Source organism: Vitis riparia, chromosome 6, assembly GCF_004353265.1.
Source record: "Vitis riparia cultivar Riparia Gloire de Montpellier isolate 1030 chromosome 6, EGFV_Vit.rip_1.0, whole genome shotgun sequence".
Taxonomy (NCBI): Eukaryota; Viridiplantae; Streptophyta; class Magnoliopsida; order Vitales; family Vitaceae; genus Vitis; species Vitis riparia.
In genome coordinates, this window is record NC_048436.1 from 4,023,817 (window position 1) to 4,045,467 (window position 21,651).

A 21,651-nucleotide genomic window follows, 5' to 3' on the forward strand; every position below is an offset into this window, starting at 1 on the left:
CAAAGGATGGATTATTAATCTGTAAACACTTTTAACAGAATTTCGTAGGGCTGTAATTTGGGCTAATACACCTATTCGAATTAAAAATAAAAAATAAATAAATCTTGGTTCAACCCAACTCTACTTAAATCTATAATAATTTTTAAAAAAAATATTTTTAATTTTAAAATGAATGTGTGTTGTTTTTTTCCCCTTAAATAACACAAATTATTGGCAGTATAGTTCAGCTAATTTGTTACATGGTTTTTATTTTATTTCATTTTTTATTAGGAAGTTGTTGCTTCGAGACAATCCAATTCACCACATGAAAAATGATAGTTAAACAATTTAGTGTGGGCCACACTGAAACTTATGAAAAATAGCTTTTAAAATTTAAAATTTAAAGGGACTAACATTTCATTTTTTAAAAAATATTATTATATTTTTTAAGGTAAATTTATTATTATTTTCGTTTTTTAAGGTAAAAATAATTTTTTATGCGAAAATGAGTAAGATAAAGTTAATAACAAATAATAATAATTTAGAAAAATTAAAAATCCTATTTTATATACAATACTTTTATTATCTATGTTTAATTTATTTTTTTTATTGTTGATAAATTAAAAATCAATCTTGGTTCAACCCAACTCTACTTAAATATATAATAATTTTAAAAAATATATTTTTAATTTTAAAATGAATGTATTTTGTTTTTTTCCCCTTAAATAACACAAATTATTGACAGCATGATTCAACTAATTTGTTGGGTGGTTTCTTTTTTATTTTATTTTATTAGGAAGTTGTTGCTTCGAGACAATCCAATTCACCACATGAAAAATGATAGTTAAACAATTTAGTGTGGGCCACACTGAAACTTATGAAAAAATAGCTTTTAAAATTTAAAATTTAAAGGGACTAACATTTCATTTTTTAAAGAATATTATCTTTTTTAAGGTAAATTTATTATTATTTTCGTTTTTTAAGGTAAAAATAATTTTTTATGCGAAAATGAGTAAGATAAAGTTAATAACAAATAATAATAATTTAGAAAAATTAAAAATCCTATTTTATATACAATACTTTTATTATCTATGTTTAATTTATTTTTTTATTGTTGATAAATTAAAAATCAATCTTGGTTCAACCCAACTCTACTTAAATCTATAATAATTTAAAAATATATATTTTTAATTTTAAAATGAATGTGTTTTGTTTTTTTCCCCTTAAATAACACAAATAATTGGCAGCATGGTTCAGCTAATTTGTTGGGTGGTTTCTTTTTTATTTTATTTTATTAGGAAGTTGTTGCTTCGAGATAATCCAATTCACCACATGAAAATGATAGTTTGCTAAACAATTTAGTGTGGGCCACACTGAAACTTATGAAAAAAATAGCTTTTAAAATTTAAAATTTAAAGGGACTAACATTTAATTTTTAAAAATATTATTATCTTTTTTAAGGTAAATTTATTATTATTTTTGTTTTTTAAGGTAAAAATATTTTATTATGCGAAAATGAGTAAGATACAAAGTTAATAACAAATTATAATAATTTAGAAAAATTAAAAATCCTATTTTATATACAATACTTTTATTATCTATGTTTTTATTTATTTATTATTGTTGATAAATTATTGAAAACACTAATGAAAGATAGATATAAAGAAGAAGATAAAGGCCAACATGGGAAAGCTTTGTGAGAAAATAAAAAGGAACAAAATATAAAAAAATTCAATGTTTGTGAAGATATTGTTAGGGATGGTAGCGGACCAGTTCGCGACGAGTCGCTTGCATTCCAATCCCGCCTCATTTATTTGAAACAATTCTCATCTCTATCTCATTTAAAAAATTAAATAGGGTGGGGTGGGCAGACGGGCGGGTATGATAATTCCCATATCCATCCCGTTCAACTTTTTTTTGAATTTTAATTTTTTTTAAAAAAAATTACTTCTAAAATTTTTAATTATATTAAAATAAATATATTTTATAAATAATTAAATTATTATATTTTTTATAAATTATTTTATTAAAAATATTTTATTATTATTTGTATATTAAAAATAATAAAATAAAATTTAAATTAAATTAATTTTAAATTATAAATTAAATTAATTTTAAATTATAATTTTAATTTAATTTTATATATAATTGGGGCGGACGGGGTGGGGCAATACCCGAACCCGCCTTGTGTTTTAAAAAAAATTCTCAAATCGATTCCAAACTCATTTATTAAAATTAAACTCCGTCTCATTAGGGACGGGATGGGGCGGGTACCCGAAAAGACCCGCCTAATTGCCATCCCTAGACATTGTTATGACCATCTATCTAAATTTGTATAATAAAACAAGAAGATGTATATTATCAATTTGTTGTTTCTTTTTTCCCTTTTTTGGTTAACTCATAGATTTAACTCACACTCATTACTAATATTTATTATGAATTCAAATCACAAATGCAACAATAATAAAATGTTTAACTTGTAGGTTGTCCAGTTGTACTGATTCCAAATTTTGATAACATTTGGTGAAAGTTTAAAATATACGAAGGTTTTAATTTGCCGAAAACCTAATATTCTCACTTCTAATAATCATCCTAAATTTCATATTACAAAACGTTTTTTCGGATGGAAGATGCACAAATAATTCCATTAATAGATCAATTATTTCTTTGAAGTTATATGAATTTAGATCAAACTTAAAAAGTCAAAATGAAATATTTCAACTTAATTCTAATTTTTTTAATAAAATAATTGAGAAAGGAAAACCTAGGAGATACGAGAGGTTTAGGTTTGAAAAAAAAATAAAATTATTAAAAATTAATTAAATTGTTATCTCCATTTTCTCTATAATGCTAATTTCTATGTTGTATCCATTCACATTTTTCTTCTTTTTCTCGGATTATTTGTTTATCAGCCTTTTCTCCCTCTCTACCCATTTTTTTCATTCTTCTTCCATTTTTTTTTTTTCATTTTACATTTGTCATCAACTTATGATCTTTCAAAAGCTTTTTATTGGCATCATTCTCCATCTCTGTGGCAATCTAGCCTCCTCTTCATCTTTCACTAGTTTGTGCATGCTGGGAAATTAATGTATTTGAGTTTATGTATTTAATCATATTACCTTATATTTATTATATTTATTTAAAGATTAATTATTTCTTTGAGATTAGTTTCAAGAGTTAAAATAAGTGTAGTTCATCCTAATTATGAAATTTTGAATAAAATAATTGAGAAAAGAAAGCCTAAGGATATGAGATGTTTAGGTAATTTAACTAAAAAACAAAATTATTAAAAATGAATTAAATTGTTATTTTCGTTTCCTCCACTATGCTAATGTCAATGTTATACCCATTCTTCCACTTTTTACTTTTTTTTTTTGACCTTTATCATTAGGTTGCAGTCTTTCAAAAGCTTTTTCTTGGCATCATTCTCCATCTTTATGGTAGTCTTTGCCTTCTTCTCTCCAGCTTCTACTAGTCTGAGCACGCTGGACTTCAATTCACTTATTTCTTTAATCTTCATAAAAACCTTTCAGGCGTTTTGATTTTAGAAATACTATTCTTGTGAAACCTAGAGAAAGCTACTCTTTAAAATCATTCTCAAAACAAGTTTATTTTATAGGAAATTAAAATCTTAGTAAAAAAAAAAGAATATAATTTCATTAATAGGCCATTTTTATAATTATTAGGCGTCATGTGTAATTTACACGTAGAGTGCTTATGTATTCACATATTTAAACATATTACTTTGTATTTATTATATTTGTTCACATTAGGATTTACTAATATGAATAAATAATTTCATTATTTTAAAATCAAATCAATTATTTCTTCAAAGTTACATGAATTTAGATAGAACTTTGATAGTCAAAATGAAGTATTTCATCCTAATTCTAAAATTTTGAATATAATGATTGAGAAATAAAGCCTAAGTGATAAGAAAGGTTTAAGTTACCTAATTGAAAAAACAAAATTATTAAAAATTAATTAAATTGTTATCTCTATTTCCGTGTTGACGTCAACATTGTATATGTTTACCTTTTTCTTCATTTTTTCAAGTCCTCTATCCAATGACCTCTTCACCTACTCTACCAAATTTTCTATTATTATTATTTTTATTTTTGTCTTTCATCAACTTGTGGCCTTTCAAAAACTTTTTATTGGCATCATTTTCTATCTTTATAGCAGTCTTTTGGCCTCCATTTCAACTTCTACTAGTATGTTCATGCTAGATTTTAATTCAGTCATTTCTTATGTTTTCATAAAAACCTTCAACATTTTGATCTTCGAAATACTACTTTTATGCAACCTAGAGAAAGCTACTATTTTAAGAATCATTCTCAAAACAAGCATAACATATACCTATTCCGCCTAACCAACTTCAATTACGGGTGTCTAACTCGACCTTCCGTATCTTAATGATATAGCCTCGACACTATTCATCCCTCACGTATTGTGATACAATGCGTCGAGGGACTTCTCCATGCCAAAGTTTAACATATATGATGTCATAACAGATCCATTAGACCATCTTATACACTTTCAACAGATAATGACATTGGAAAGTAATAACGATCCATTATGATGTAAAGTTTTTTCATCCAATTTGTAGAGACCTACCATTTCATATTTCATTGACTTTCGCCCAATTCTATAAGTTTGTTTCAAAAATTATTCGAGACATTCACCACGCATTATTTATGTTCCGTTAGAGGCAAAATAAAGTATTATCAACTTGTTCCACATAAAAATGTAACGAAATGAGTCTATCTAAAGTAGCATGAAATTGTTTGGAGAAGCAATACTTCAGTTGGATAGTGTAAGCATGGAAACCGTCATGCAAACCATCAAGGAGACTATCTTCTAGAATACCCTATTTTTTAACTCTATTTCGTTGGACCCTCCAAGTTTGATTGATGAATTGTTCCAACGTCTCAAGTAGTATTTAATGATAGAAAACAACCACTGTGCACATCGAGATCAATCTAATTGATGGAATAACGACAAGTCATCTTCTCGACCAAACCAACGTGTAGGTACTAAATTCGATCACAGTTCTGATCGATGACACTCGTTTACTCCCTTAACCATGTTGTATTCACACTTGCCCTTATCTTTTTTTTCAAGTATGACAATAAAGTTTTGCTGGAAAGTTCTACTTGCATGTTAGAACTATTTGAAAAAGTAAGTCCCTTTTATAAGAAATTAAAATACTAATAGAAAAAATATAATATAATTTCATTACCAGATCTCCTTTTTATAACTAGTGAGTATAAAGTATGTTGCACATAAGTGATAGAAGATATTCTCTAATGAAATGATTCAACAACTTATTCAACTGATGCACTTGAGAGTTGAAGAATGCCATCGAATTGAAGTGATTATATGGAATCTGAGAATACACAACTAGAAAACCAAGCACTTCCAAAGTTGGAGACCTTAGAACTCATTCATCTGCCACAACTAACAAACATTTGGGCTAAAGATTCATTAAAGTAGCCATCTTTACAAGAAGTTGAGATATCTAAGTGTTTCTTGTTGAAGAGTTTACCTTTCAACAAGGTCAATGCAACCAAATTGAGATCCATTGCAGGGCAACAATTATAGTGGGAAGTACTAGAATGGAAAGATAATGCCATTAAGCAAAGATTACAGCCTTTTTGCATCCTCAACTAGCTTCTTTGATTTCATCTCCTATGCGTTTTATTGTAAAGCGAATCAGGATAGTTGCTGCTGCTGATACAAAGTAAGTTTGTGTGCAGGATTCAAAAACTCTGGCTTTCACTTCCTTGAGACTTACTATCTTTTTCTTGTAATTTTTTGAGATTTGATACTTTGGGTTGTGTTTGTTTAAGATTTGCTACTTCATATTGTATTTGTGTAAGATTGCTTCTTGTGTGGTTGTTATATCTCCCTTTTATAACTAGTGGGCGTTAAGTATGTCGCACATAAGGTCCACATAAGTGATAAAAGATATTCTCTAATGGTATGATTCAACAAGTTATTCAATTGACGCACTTGAGGGTTGAAGAATGCCATCGAATTGAAGAGATTATCATGGAATCTGAGAATACACAACTAGAAAACCAAGCACTTCCAAAGTTGGAGACCCTAGAACTCATTCATCTGCCACAACTAACAAGCATTTGGGCTAAAGATTCATTAAAGTGGCCATCTTTACAAGAGGTTGAGATATCTAAGTGTTTCTTGTTGAAGAGTTTACCTTTCAACAAGGTCAATGCAACCAAATTGAGATCCATTGAAGGACAACAATTATGGTGGGAAGCACTAGAATGGAAAGATGATGCCATTAAACAAAGATTACAACCTCTTTGCATCCTCAACTAGTTCCTTTGATTTCATCTCCTATGCGTTTTATTGTAAAGCGAATCAGGATAGTTGCTGCTGCTGATACAAAGTAAGTTTGTGTGCAGGATTCAAAAACTCTGGCTTTCACTTCCTTGAAACTTACTATCTTTTTCTTGTAATTTTTTGAGATTTGATACTTTGGGTTGTGTTTGTTTAAGATTTGCTACTTCATATTGTATTTGTGTATGATTGCTTCTTGTGTGGTTGTTACATCCCCTTTTATAACTAGTGGGTGTTAAGTATGTTGCACATAAGGTGCACATAAGTGATAGAAGATATTCTCTAATGGTATGATTCAACAACTTATTCAATTGACGCACTTAAGGGTTGAAAAATGCCATCGAATTGAAGAGATTATCATGGAATCTGAGAATACACAACTAGACAACCAAGCACTTCGAAAGTTGGAGACCCTAGAACTAATTCATCTGCCACAACTAACAAGTATTTGGGCTAAAGATTCATTAAAGTGGCCATCTTTACAAGAGGTTGAGATATCTAAGTGTTTCTTGTTGAAGAGTTTACCTTTCAACAAGGTCAATGCAACCAAATTGAGATCCATTGAAGTTCAACAATTATGGTGGGAAGCACTAGAATGGAAAGATGATGCCATTAAACAAAGATTACAACCTCTTTGCATCCTCAACTAGTTCCTTTGATTTCATCTCCTATGCGTTTTATTGTAAAGCTAATCAGAATAGTTGCTGCTACTGAGACAAAGTAAGTTTGTGTGCAAGATTCAAAAACTCTGGCTTGCACTTGCTTGAGATTTACTATCTTTTTCTTGTATTTGTTTGAGATTTGATACTATGGGTAGTGTTTGTTTAAGATTTGCTACTTCATATTGTATTTGTGTATGATTGCTTCTTGTGTAGTTGTTATATCTCCCTTTTATAACTAGTGGGTGTTAAGTATGTTGCACATAAGGTGCACATAAGTGATCGAAGATATTCTCTAATGGTATGATTCAACAAGTTAGTCAATTGACGCACTTGAGAGTTGAAGAATGCCATCGAATTGAAGAGATTATCATGGAATCTGAGAATACACAACTAGAAAACCAAGCACTTCCAAAGTTGGAGACCCTAGAACTAATTCATCTGCCACAACTAACAAGCATTTGGGCTAAAGATTCATTAAAGTGGCCATCTTTACAAGAAGTTGAGATATCTAAGTGTTTCTTGTTGAAGAGTTTACCTTTCAACAAGGTCAATGCAACCAAATTGAGATCCATTGAAGGACAACAATTATGGTGGGAAGCACTAGAATGGAAAGATGATGCCATTAGACAAAGATTACAACCTTTTTGCATCCTCAACTAGCTCCTTTGATTTCATATCCTATGCGTTCTATTGTAAAGCGAATCAGGATAGTTGCTGTTGAGACAAAGTAAGTTTGTTGAAGGATTAAAAAACTCTGGCTTGCACTTGCTTGATATTTACTATCTTTTTATTCTAATTGTTTGAGATTTGATACTTTGGGTTGTGTTTGTTTAAGATTTGCTACTTCATATTGTATTTGTGTATGATTGCTTCTTGTCTGGTTGTTACATCTCCCTTTTATAACTAGTGGGTGTTAAGTATGTTGCACATAAGGTGCACATAAGTGATAGAAGATATTCTCTAAAGGTATGATTCAACAACTTATTCAACTGACGCACTTGAGGGTTGAAGAATGCCATCGAATTGAAGAGATTATCATGGAATCTGAGAATACACAACTAGAAAACCAAGCACTTCCAAAGTTGGAGACCCTAGAACTCATTTATCTGCCACAACTAACAAGCATTTGAGCTACAAATTCATTAAAGTGGCCATTTTTACAAGAAGTTGAGATATCTAAGTGTTTCTTGTTGAAGAGTTTACCTTTCAACAAGGTCAATGCAACCAAATTGAGATCCATTGAAGGACAACAATTATGGTGGGAAGCACTAGAATGGAAAGATGATGCCATTAAACAAAGAATACAACCTCTTTGCATCCTCAACTAGCTCATTTTATTTCATCTCCTATGCGTTTTATTGTAAAGCGAATCAGGATATGTCCTGCTGCTGAGACAAAATATGTTTGTGTGAAGGATTCAAAAACTCTGACTTGCACTTGCTTGAGATTTACTATCTTTTTCTTGTAATTGTTTGAGATTTGATACTTTGGGTTGCGTTTGTTTAAGATTTGCTACTTCATATTGTATTTGTGTATGATTGCTTCTTGTGTGGTTGTTACATCCCCTTTTATAACTAGTGGGTGTTAAGTATGTTGCACATAAGGTGCACATAAGTGATAGAAGATATTCTCTAATGGTATGATTCAACAAGTTATTCAACTGACGCAATTGAGGGTTGAAGAATGCCATCGAATTGAAGAGATTACCATGGAATATGAGAATAAACAACTAGAAAACCAAGCACCTCCAAAGTTGGAGACCCTAGAACTCATTCATCTTCCACAACTAACAAGCATTTGGGCTAAAGATTCATTAAAGTAGCCATCTTTACAAGAAGTTGAGATATCTAAGTGTTTCTTGTTGAAGAGTTTACCTTTCAACAAGGTCAATGCAACCAAATTGAGATCCATTGCAGGGCAACAATTATGGTGGGAAGTACTAGAATGGAAAGATAATGCCATTAAGCAAAGATTACAACCTTTTTGCATCCTCAACTAGCTTCTTTGATTTCATCTCCTATGCGTTTTATTGTAAAGCGAATCAGGATAGTTGCTGCTGCTGATACAAAGTAAGTTTGTGTGCAGGATTCAAAAACTCTGGCTTTCACTTCCTTGAGACTTACTATCTTTTTCTTGTAATTTTTTGAGATTTGATACTTTGGGTTGTGTTTGTTTAAGATTTGCTACTTCATATTGTATTTGTGTAAGATTGCTTCTTGTGTGGTTGTTATATCTCCCTTTTATAACTAGTGGGCGTTAAGTATGTCGCACATAAGGTCCACATAAGTGATAAAAGATATTCTCTAATGGTATGATTCAACAAGTTATTCAATTGACGCACTTGAGGGTTGAAGAATGCCATCGAATTGAAGAGATTATCATGGAATCTGAGAATACACAACTAGAAAACCAAGCACTTCCAAAGTTGGAGACCCTAGAACTCATTCATCTGCCACAACTAACAAGCATTTGGGCTAAAGATTCATTAAAGTGGCCATCTTTACAAGAGGTTGAGATATCTAAGTGTTTCTTGTTGAAGAGTTTACCTTTCAACAAGGTCAATGCAACCAAATTGAGATCCATTGAAGGGCAACAATTATGGGGGGAAGCCCTAGAATGGAAAGATCATACCATTAAACAAATATTACAGCCTCTTTGCATCCTTAATTAGCTCCTTTGATTGCATCTCTTATGCGTTTTATTGTAAAGCGAATCAGGATAGTTGCTGCTGCTGAGACAAAGTAAGTTTGTGTGCAGGATTCAAAAACTCTGGCTTGCACTTGCTTGAGATTTACTATATTTTTCTTGTAATTGTTCGAGATTTGATACTTTGGGTTGTGTTTGTTTAAGATTTGCTACTTCATATTGTATTTGTGTATGATTGCTTCTTCTGTGGTTGTTACATATTCCTTTTATAACTAGTGGGTGTTAAGTATGTTGCTCATAAGGTGCACATAAGTGATAGAAGATATTATCTAATGGTATGATTCAACAAATTATTCAAGTGACGCACTTGAGAGTTGAAGAATGCCATCGAATTGAAGAGATTATCATGGAATATGAGAATACAGAACTAGAAAACCAAGCACTTCAAAAGTTGGAGACCCTAGAACTAATTCATCTCCCATAACTAACAAGCATTTGGGCTAAAGATTCATTAAAGTGGCCATCTTTTTCAGAAGTTGAGATATCTAAGTGTTTCTCCTTGAAGTGTTTACCTTTCAACAAGGTCAATGCAACCAAATTGAGATCCATTGAAGGGCAACAATTATGGTGGGAAGCACTAGAATGGAAAAATGATGCCATCAAACAAAGATTACAACCGCTTTGCATCCTCAACTAGCTTCTTTGATTTCATCTCCTGTGCGTTTTATTGTAAAGCGAATCAAGATAGTTGTTGGTGTTGAGACAAAGTAAGTTTATGTGCAGGATTCAAAAACTTTGGATTGCACTTGCTTGAGATTTACTGTCTTTTTCTTATAATTGTTTGAGATTTGATACTTTGGGTTGTGTTTGTTTAAGATTTGCTACTTCATATTGTATTTGTGTATGATTGCTTCTTGTGTGGTTGTTACATCTCCCTTTTATAACTAGTGGGTGTTAAGTATGTTGCACCTAAGGTGCACATAAGTGATAGAAGATATTCTCTAATGGTATGATTCAACAAGTTATTCAACTGACGCACTTGAGGGTTGAAGAATGCCATCGAATTGAAGAGATTATCATGGAATCTGAGAATACACAACTAGACAACCAAGCACTTCGAAAGTTGGAGACCCTAGAACTCATTCATCTGTCACAACTAACAAGCATTTGGGCTAAAGATTCATTAAAGTGGCCATCTTTACAAGAAGTTGAGATATCTAAGTGTTTCTTCTTGAAGAGTTTACCTTTCAACAAGGTCAGTGCAACCAAATTGAGATCCATTTAAGGGCAACAATTATGGTGGGAAGCACTAGAATGGAAAGATGATGCCATTAAACAAAGATTACAGCGTCTTTGCATCCTCAACTAGCTCATTTGATTTCATCTCCTATGCGTTTTATTGTAAAGCAAATGAGGATAGTTGTTGCTGCTGAGACAAAGTAAGTTTGTGTGCAGGATTCAAAAACTTTGGATTGCACTTGCTTGAGATTTACTGTCTTTTTATTCTAATTGTTTGAGATTTGATACTTTGGGTTGTGTTGGTTTAAGATTTGCTACTTCATATTGTATGTGTATGATTGCTTATTGTGTGGTTGTTACATCTCCTTTTTATAACTAGTGGGTGTTAAGTATGTTGCACCTAAGGTGCACATAAGTGATAGAAGATATTCTCTAATGAAATGATTCAACAACTTATTCAACTGACGTACTTGAGGGTTGAAGAATGTCATGGAATTGAAGAGATTATCATGGAATCTGATAATACACAACTAGACAACCAAGCACTTCCAAAGTTGGAGACCCTAAAAGTCATTCATCTGCCAACACTAACAAGCATTTGGGCTAAATATTCATTAAAGTGGCCATCTTTACAAGAAGTTGAGATATCTAAGTGTTTCTTGTTGAAGAGTTTACCTTTCAACAAGGTCAATGCAACCAAATTGAGATCCATTGAATGGCAACAATTACGGTGGGAAGCACTAGAATGGAAAGATCATACCATTAAACAAATATTACAGCCACTTTGCATCCTCAATTAGCTCCTTTGATTGCATATCCTATGCGTTTTATTGTAAAGCGAATCAGGATAGTTGCTGCTGCTGAGACAAAGTAAGTTTGTGTGCAGGATTCAAAAACTCTGGCTTGCACTTGCTTGAGATTTACTATCTTTTTCTTGTAATTGTTCGAGATTTGATACTTTGGGTTGTGTTCGTTTAAGATTTGCTACTTCATATTGTATTTGTGTATGATTGCTTCTCTTGTGGTTGTTACATCCTCCTTTTATAACTAGTGGGTGTTAAGTATGTTGCACATAAGGTGCACATAAGTGATAGAAGATATTCTCTAATGGTATGATTCAACTAGTTATTCAAGTGACGCACTTGAGGGTTGAATAATGCCATCGAATTGAAGAGATTAGCATGGAATCTGAGAATACACAACTAGAAAACCAAGCACTTCCAACGTTGGAGACCCTAGAACTCATTCATCTGCCACAACTAACAAGCATTTGGGCTAAAGATTCATTAAAGTGGTCATCTTTAACAGAAGTTGAGATATCTAAGTGTTTCTTGTTGAAGAGTTTACTTTTCAACAAGGTCAATGCAACCAAATTGAGATCCATTGAAGGGCAACAATTATGGTGGGAAGCACTAGAATGGAAAGATGATGCCATTAAACAAAGATTACAACCTCTTTGCTTCCTCAACTAGGTCATTTGATTTCATCTCCTACGCGTTTTATTGTTAAATGAATCAGGATAGTTGCAGTTGTTGAGACAAAGTAAGTTTGTGTGAAGGATTCAAAAACTCTGGATTGCACTTGCTTGAGATTTACTATCTTTTTCTGGTAATTGTTCGAGATTTGATACTTTGGGTTGTATTTGTTTAAGATTTGCTACTTCATATTGTATTTGTGTATGATTGCTTCTTGTGTGCTTGTTATATTTCCCTTTTATAACTAGTGGGTGTTAAGTATGTTGCACATAAGTGACAGAAGATATTCTCTAATGGTATGATTCAACAAGTTATTCAAGTGATGCACTTGAGAGTTGAAGAATGCCATAGAATGGAAGAGATTATCACGGAATATGAGAATACACAACTGGAAAACCAAGCACTTCCAAAGTTGGAGATCCTAGAACTCATTCATCTGCCACAACTAACAAGCATTTGGGCTAAAGATTCATTAAAGTGGCCATATTTACAAGAAGTTGAGATATCTAAGTGTTTCTTATTGCAGAGTTTACCTTTCAGCAAGGTCAATGCAACCAAATTGAGATCCATTGAAGGACAACAATTATGGTGGGAAGCACTAGAATGGAAAGATGATGCCATTAAACAAAGATTACAGCCTCTTTGCACCCTCAACTAGCTCATTTGATTTCTTCTCCTATGCGTTTTATTGTAAAGCGAATCAGGATAGTTGCTGCTGTTGAGACAAAGTAAGTTTGTGTGAAGGATTCAAAAACTCTGGCTTGCACCTTCTTGAGATTTACTATCTTTTTCTTGCAATTGTTTAAGATTTGATACTTTGGGTTGTGTTTGTTTATGATTTGCTACTTCATATTGTATTTGTTTATGATTGCTTCTTGTGTGGTTGTTACATCTCCCTTTTATAACTAGTTGGTTTTAAGTATGTTGCACATAAGGTGCACATAAGTGATAGAAGATATTCTTTAATGGTATGATTTAACAACTTATTCAACTGACGCACTTGAGAGTTGAAGAATGCTATCGAATTGAAGAGGTTATCGTGGAATCTGAGAATACACAACTAGAAAACCAAGCACTTCCAAAGTTGGAGACCCTAGAACTCATTCATCTGCCACAACTAACAAGCATTTGGGCTAAAGATTCATTAAAGTGACCATCTTTACCAGAAGTTGAGATATGTAAGTGTTTCTTGTTGAAGAGTTTACCTTTCAACAAGGTCAATACAACCAAATTGACATCCATTGAAGGACAGCAATTATGGTGGGAAGCACTAGAATGGAAAGATGATGCCATTAAACAAAGATTACAACCTTTTTACATCCTCAATTAGCTCATTTGATTTCATCTCCTATGCGTTTTATTGTAAAGCGAATCAGGATAATTGCTACTGCTGAGACAAAGTAAGTTTGTGTGAAGGATTCAAAAACTCTGGCTTGCATTTGCTTGAGATTTACTATCTTTTTCTTCTAATTGTTTGAGATTTGATACTTTGATTTGTGTTTGTTTAAGATTTGCTACTTCATATTGTATTTGTGTAATTGCTTCTTATGTGGTTGTTACATCTCCCTTTTATAACTAGTGGGTTTTAAGTATGTTGCACATAAAGTGCACATAAGTGATAGAAGATATTCTTTATTGGTATGATTCAACAACTTATTCAACTGACGCACTTGAGGGTTGAAGAATGCCATCGAATTGAAGAGATTATCATGGAATATGAGAATACACAACTAGAAAACCAAGCACTTCCAAAGTTAGAGACCCTAGAACTCATTCATCTGCCACAACTAACAAGCATTTGGGCTAAAGATTCATTAAAGTAGCCATCTTTACAAGAAGTTGAGATATCTAAGTGTTTCTTGTTGCAGAGTTTACCTTTCAACAAGGTCAATGCAACCAAATTGAGATCCATTGAAGGGCAACAATTATGGTGGGAAGCACTAGAATGGAAAGATGATGCCATTAAACAAAGATTACAACCTCTTTGCATCCATAACGAGCTCCTTTTATTTCATCTCCTATGCATTTTATTGTAAAGCGAATCAAGATAGTTGTTGCTGCTGAGACAAAGTAAGTTTGTGTGCAAGATTCAAAAACTTTGGATTGCACTTGCTTGAGATTTACTGTCTTTTTCTTGTAATTGTTTGAGATTTGATACTTTGGGTTGTGTTTGTTTAATATTTGCTACTTCATATTGTATTTGTGTATGATTGCTTCTTGTGTGGTTGTTATATCTCCCTTTTATAACTAGTGGGTGTTAAGTATATTGCACATAAGGTGCACATAAGTGATAGAAGATATTTTCTAATGGTATGATTCAACAAGTTATTCAACTGACGCACTTAAGGGTTGAAGAATGTCATCGAATTGAAGATATTATCATGGAATCTGAGAATACATAACTAGAAAACCTAGCACTTCCAAAATTTGGAGACCCTAGAACTCATTCATCTGCCACAACTAACAAACATTTGGGTTAAAGATTCATTAAAGTGACCATTTTTACAAGAAGTTGAGGTATCTAAGTGTTTCTTGTTGCAGAGTTTACCTTTCAACAAGGTTAATGCAACCAAATTGAGATCCATTGAAGGGCAACAATTATGGTGGGAAGCACTAGAATGGAAAGATGATGCCATTAAACAAAGATTACAACCTCTTTGCATCCTCAACGAGCTCCTTTTATTTCATCTCCTATGCGTTTTATTGTAAAGCGAATCAGGATAGTTGTTGCTGCTGAGACAAAGTAAGTTTGTGTGCAGGATTCAAAAACTTTGGATTGCACTTGCTTGAGATTTACTATCTTTTTCTTGTAATTGTTTGAGATTTGATACTTTGGGTTGTGTTTGTTTAAGATTTGCTACTTCATATTGTATTTGTGTATGATTGCTTCTTGTGTGGTTGTTATATCTCCCTTTTATAATTAGTGGGTGTTAAGTATGTTGCACATAAGGTGCACATAAGTGATTGAAGATATTCTCTAATGGTATGATTCAACAACTTATTCAACTGACGCACTTGAGGGTTGAAGAATGCTATCGAATTGAAGAGATTATCATGGAATCTGAGGATACACAACTAGAAAACCAAGCACTTCCAAAGTTGGAGACCCTAGAACTCATTTATCTGCCACAACTAACAAGCATTTGGGCTAAAGATTTATTAAAGTGGCCATATTTACAAGAAGTTGAGATATCTAAGTGTTTCTTGTTGAGGAGTTTATCTTTCAACAAGGTCAATGCAGCCAAATTGAGATCCATTGCAGGGCAACAATTATGGTGGGAAGCACTAGAATGGAAAGATGATGCCATTAAACAAAGATTACAACCTCTCTGCATCCTCAACTAGCTCCTTTGATTTCATCTCCTATGCGTTTTATTGTAAAGCTAATCAGGATAGTTGCTGTTATTGAGACAAAGTAAGTTTGTGTGCAGGATTCAAAAACTCTGGCTTGCACTTGCTTGAGATTTACTATCTTTTTCTCGTGTTTGTTTGAGATTTGATACTATGGGTTGTGTTTGTTTAAGATTTGCTACTTCATATTTTATTTGTGTATGATTGCTTCTTGTGTGGTTGTTATATCTCCATAAATCTTACCTAGGGATCATAGATCGAAAATCTTAAGCTTTATTTTGTTCTAGAAATGTACTAAAGGAAGAGGAAAATGATTTTCTCATGTTTGGTGTAAAATTATTTTCTTTATATAGATGAGAAAAAAGAAAGTAAAATGAGTTCAAAATAGCATATGAAAATAATTTGTCGACTTAAAATTTTTTTTTTCACTTTTCTTTTCTTTCACTTTTCGCCTCCATTTCAACTTCTACTAGTATGTTCATGCTAATATTAATTCAATCATTTCTTCTGTTTTCATAAAAACCTTCAACATTTTGATCTTGGAAAGACTACTTTTGATGGAATAACGACAAGTCATCTTCTCGACCAAACCAACGTATACGTTAAATTCGATCACAATTCTGATCGATGACACTCGTTTACTCCCTTAACCAGGTTGTATTCACACTTGCCCCTAACTTCTTTTTTAAGTATGACAATAAAGTTTTGTTGGAAAGTTCTACTTGCCTAATAGAACTATTTGAAAAAATAAGTCCCTTTTATAAGAAATTAAATTACTAATAGAAAAAATATAATATAATTTCATTACTAGATCTCCCTTTTATAACTAGTAGGTGTTAAGTATGTTGCACATAAGGTTGACATAAGTGATATATGTTAATGTTTAGGGTTTGAGTTTTCGTATTTAGTCATATTATTTATTATTTATTATATTTGTTCACATTAGAATTTACTATATACAAAAAAATAATTCCATTAATTTAATAATTTTTTTTTTCAGTTAATGAAATTATATTCTATTTTTTTTGCTAGCATTTTAATTTTTTTTTTATAAAAGAAGATTGTTTTGATAATACTTCTCAAAATAGTAGTTTCTCTAAGTTTTACAAAGTAGTCTTAAAATGCCAAAAAGTTTTTATGAAGATGGAAGAAATGACTAAATTAAAATCTAGCATGCCAAACTAGTGGAAACCGAAAAGCAGGCCAAGATGGCCACAAAGATGGAGAATGATGCCAAGAAAAAGCTTTTGAAAGGTGACAAACCAATAACAATGGCAAAAAAAAACTCGAAAAATGGGTAGAACAGGAAAAGAGGTTGATCAATGGATGGCTTGAGAAAATGAAAAAAAAAGAAGGTAAATTGATATATCAATGTTGACATTAGTACGAAAGGAAATGGAGATAATAATTTAATTAATTTTAATATTTTTGTTTTTCAGCTAAGTAACCACATATCCCCTATGTTTTCCTTTCATAACTATTTTATTCAAAAATTTAGAACTAGATTAAATACTTCATTTAGACTCTTTTAGGTTTTATCTAAATTCATCTAGATTCAAATAAATAATTAATCTGACTTCAAAGTAATAGAGTTATTTCTACATATTAATAAATTATAATGTAAACAAATATAATAAAGACAAAGTAATATGATTAAATACATAAACTCAAATCCTACACACTAATATACATTCCTTATGTGCATCTTACATGCAACATACATGACACCCAATAGTTATAAAAAGAATACGTATTAATAAAATTATATTCTATTTTTTCCACTAACATTTTAATTTTCAATAGAAGAGAGATTTATTAATGAAATAATATCATATTATTGAAAATGATATAATTTTTTCAAATATGTTACATAATTTGAAAATTATACATTGCTTTTTGTTATTTTATTTTATCACATTTTTTTATTAAAATCATACTAGAGAAAAAAATGATATTTGAAAATAATTAAAATAATAATTTTTTTTGTATATACCTTTCTTGAGCATGGTCATCTATTAAGTTCACAATGACACAAAAGTCACATGGGTTTGCATTTAGTTAAAATTAAGATCATTAATGTACATTTAAGTAATGAAAAACACATAGCCTATTTTATTCCATAAACACCCTATTTTATTTTATTTATTCTATTTGACATAGCTTATTAATATCAATTCACCTTATAAAATATTTATAATTAATAAATTATGTAATTAAATGTGTCATACCAATTTATTTATTTTTCTTGATAACACACTACTACAATTAATATAGAATAAAAAAAGGGAAAGGGAAAGTTTCTAACCGATATGCAAAGAAGAAAACAAATGAGCAAGTATAAGAAGACATTTTCTTTATTACCCCATAACCATTTCTAATAATATGATTTATTTTAAAATCTTAAATATTAAGGAATAGATTATACATTTACCGTAAACAATTCTTTTCCTTTCCACAATCTTCTTATTAACTCCTAACTCTTTCAAAACTTTGTTGTAGATAATTTTATGATATTGAGAAGATTTATTCTTTATGTGAATTGGTTGTTAATCAAGAGGATTCTTCCCCTGTAGAGGTAGTATTTAGTAGTCTCTATAGTATTCTAGAATTATAAGGAATCATCATTCAATGGAATTCCAAGTTGCCTGTAAATAAGACAATTAATATAGAATGAAAAAAGGAAAGTTTCTAATGGATATGCAAAGAAGAAAACAAATAAGTATAAGAAGAAGACATTTCTTTATTACCTCATAACTGTTTCTAATAATATGATTATTTTAAAATCTTAAATATTAAGGAATAGATTATATATTTACCATAAACAATTCTTTTCCCTTTCACAATCTTCTTATTAACTCCTAACTCTTTCAAAACTTTGTTGTAGATAATTTTATAATATTGAGAAAATTTATTCTTTATGTGAGTTGATTGTTAGGGATGACAACGAGGTGGGTTTAGGATGGATCACCACTATCCCAACCTTGCCCATTTATTCAAAATAATCCACATCCCGTCCTATTTATTAAGATAATTTAAATGAAAAGATTAAATTTTCATTTAAGCTACTTTTTTTGTTGTTTTATTTTTAAAAGAAAAAACAAAATAAATAAAAAAATCTACCAATTCAAGATTGGAATGATTATTTGTTTTCATTCTAATGTTTAGTAATAATAGGAATGGAAATGAAAGAAATAAATTGACTATAATACCTTTACACATAGTTTAAAATAAATTTTTTATTTCATTTAAAAAAATAAATTTTGAAAGTTTTTTTTTTTACTAAATAATAAGACTAAAAAATAGTCTTATTAGGGGATGAAGAGCCATCCCGGTTTGATTAATGAAATCCAAGGATAAAAGAGTAATTTTATTCTATTTTATATTTTTTTAGCTGAAGAATGAATCAAAATATTATCTACTTGCGGTGAATTGAAATCCCTAAGTGGGATTCAATATTTTTTATTTTATTCCCTTTTTTATAAAATTTATCCAAACATAGAAAGGGATGTCTATTATCACTCCTCATTTCCACATACCAAACACTTCATAAGTGTAACTCCTAGAAAGGAAAACAAAGTTTGAGAAAAGTCAAGTCTGGATCAAGGGTTAGGTTATTTATCGAAAAGATACGGTAATAAGTCATAACACTTCTTTAAATCTAAAGTCAAGTCTCTACTAAATAAGCTAAGACAATTATGACAATTGATTGGTTGATTGATGAATATGTTAGTGTTTCATGGAATTTAAGTTTTTGAGGATAAGATGAAGAGGATGCGAGGTTAGGGGTTTGAAAGGTTTTTCATGGATCATAGATTTGAAGGGGAGAAGAACAAATAAATAATTTTTTTTCTTTGGATTTTAGTGTTCGATGGAGAAAGTGAAGTTTTCCACATGTGGGTGGACTACCTAGAAGCTTAGGTGGTAAAGGGGAGTGCATCTTTGTTACTAAAAAAGCACATCAGCCAAATTCCATGAAAACATACTTTTCCTATAAAATAAAATGTTAGAAAAAAAATATATAACATATGATTAAATATTTAAGCTCAAATTCTACAAACTAACATTTATCACCCTACGTGCACCCTACATGTAATTTTAATAACATTATTAAGTTAAGTAAAATAAAGTGCAATAAAATAAGAGAATAAAAAGGGAAATGCAAAAAAGAATTCAATTTTCTATCAAGTCTCAAGAATTTGCCAACTTTTCCTAAATCGATCTTTTAACTAAAACTAAAATACATATGACTTATTCATACTTATCATAAAATTAAATGCTTTTAAAATAATACTTAATTTAATAATGAAAATATTTAACTTTTATAAATATTTTAACTTTGGATAATATCGAATCGAATATTTAAAAAATTAAAGTTATTTCAGTAATTAAAAATATTACTAAGTTCACTAATTAAAATATGTTCATTCCTTAATTATTTTAAGACTAAGCTTTTTATTAGAATGAAGCATCAAATTTTTAATTTTTTTAATTTTGTATTTTTCTTCTACAAAATCAAATTTATGAGCTTGTCTTGAAACATTTTGGATTATATTGATCTTACAAATATTTTATACTCAATATAGTGAGCATATTAAACTTAAAGAATATGACTTTAGTTGATAATTTTGTATTATTGTCTATCCATTTTCTTATGTCTTCAAAACAATCTTCTAAGTAAAGAAGTCATTAACATATCATATATATAAACCTAAGGTTCAATACCCATAACACATTTAACATTTTTTTTTCTTAATAATTAAGTCTACTAATCATATGCTTTCAACTTAAATCAAAATTCAAAACTAACATAACCTAATAAAAAAATCATTTAAAATTGTTACAAAATCTTAGTTGAAGGTTAATTTTAAGAATAAACTCGTTGTAATTTTTGGGGAGTATCTGTTGGTAATAATTCTTGAAAAAGTTGTTGTAAAAACATAAAATATATTCATGTAGATTATTTTTAATTAGAAATTATCTCCAAATCACTCATGATAAAGATCTAATAGATATATGTAATGATTTATCTTGATTTTTTTCTTCTTTATTTTGTAATAAGAATTATGTGACTTAAAGAGTCATTCGAAGTTTGAGTTTCAATAACATTTTAATCATAGATTGAAAATTAGGAAAAACAAAAATTAAAATTTTATTCATAAATAACCGAATAAACAAAATACAATATTGAAGAATAAAACAATTCAGTGGGATTTATGAAAACAATACCTTGAAAACAAGTATAAAGGAAACAACAAGAAGGGCTACAAGATAAAAGAAACAAAAAAGATTATACAAAATTGTGAAATGTGAAAATAGTAAATATAAATATAAATTACTAAAATTATATTAATAAAGGCTCAACACATTACTGCTTTAGGTAAATGCATCATTTATTTTTTAATATTTAAGATTGTAAAAAAAAATCATATCATTAAAAAAGAATTAGAAATTTTATCAAAAAACATCTCCTTCCCTTAACCTTTCCCTCATTCTTTTCCCCAATTACTTTATTTTCTAGAATATTTGTAATAGATTTAAATTCTTTCATGCCAAGAACTTGAATCTAACCCCATTTTTTTGCTTCATAATTCCTTTTTCCAATAAATTGTTGCCACCTATTATTCCTTTTTCCCCTAAAATTTTTATTTTTCAAGAAAATTTGTAATGGATTTGTATTCACTCATGACAAGAACTCGAATCTAACTGCTTTAACCCTATATTTACTGCCTAATTCCTTTTCCAAAGAGATCCTTTTTGTGTTTTTGGTGAAGGTAGGGTTTGGATAAGCTTATATATGATGGGCGCTAGGTTATTGGGTTTCTGGTTATTGATAAGGATAATTTTAATAAATAAATAAAAAAGACCAATACCTCATACTTTTATAAGTACTGTAAATATAGATTAAACTTATTATTATTTTTAAATATTACTAA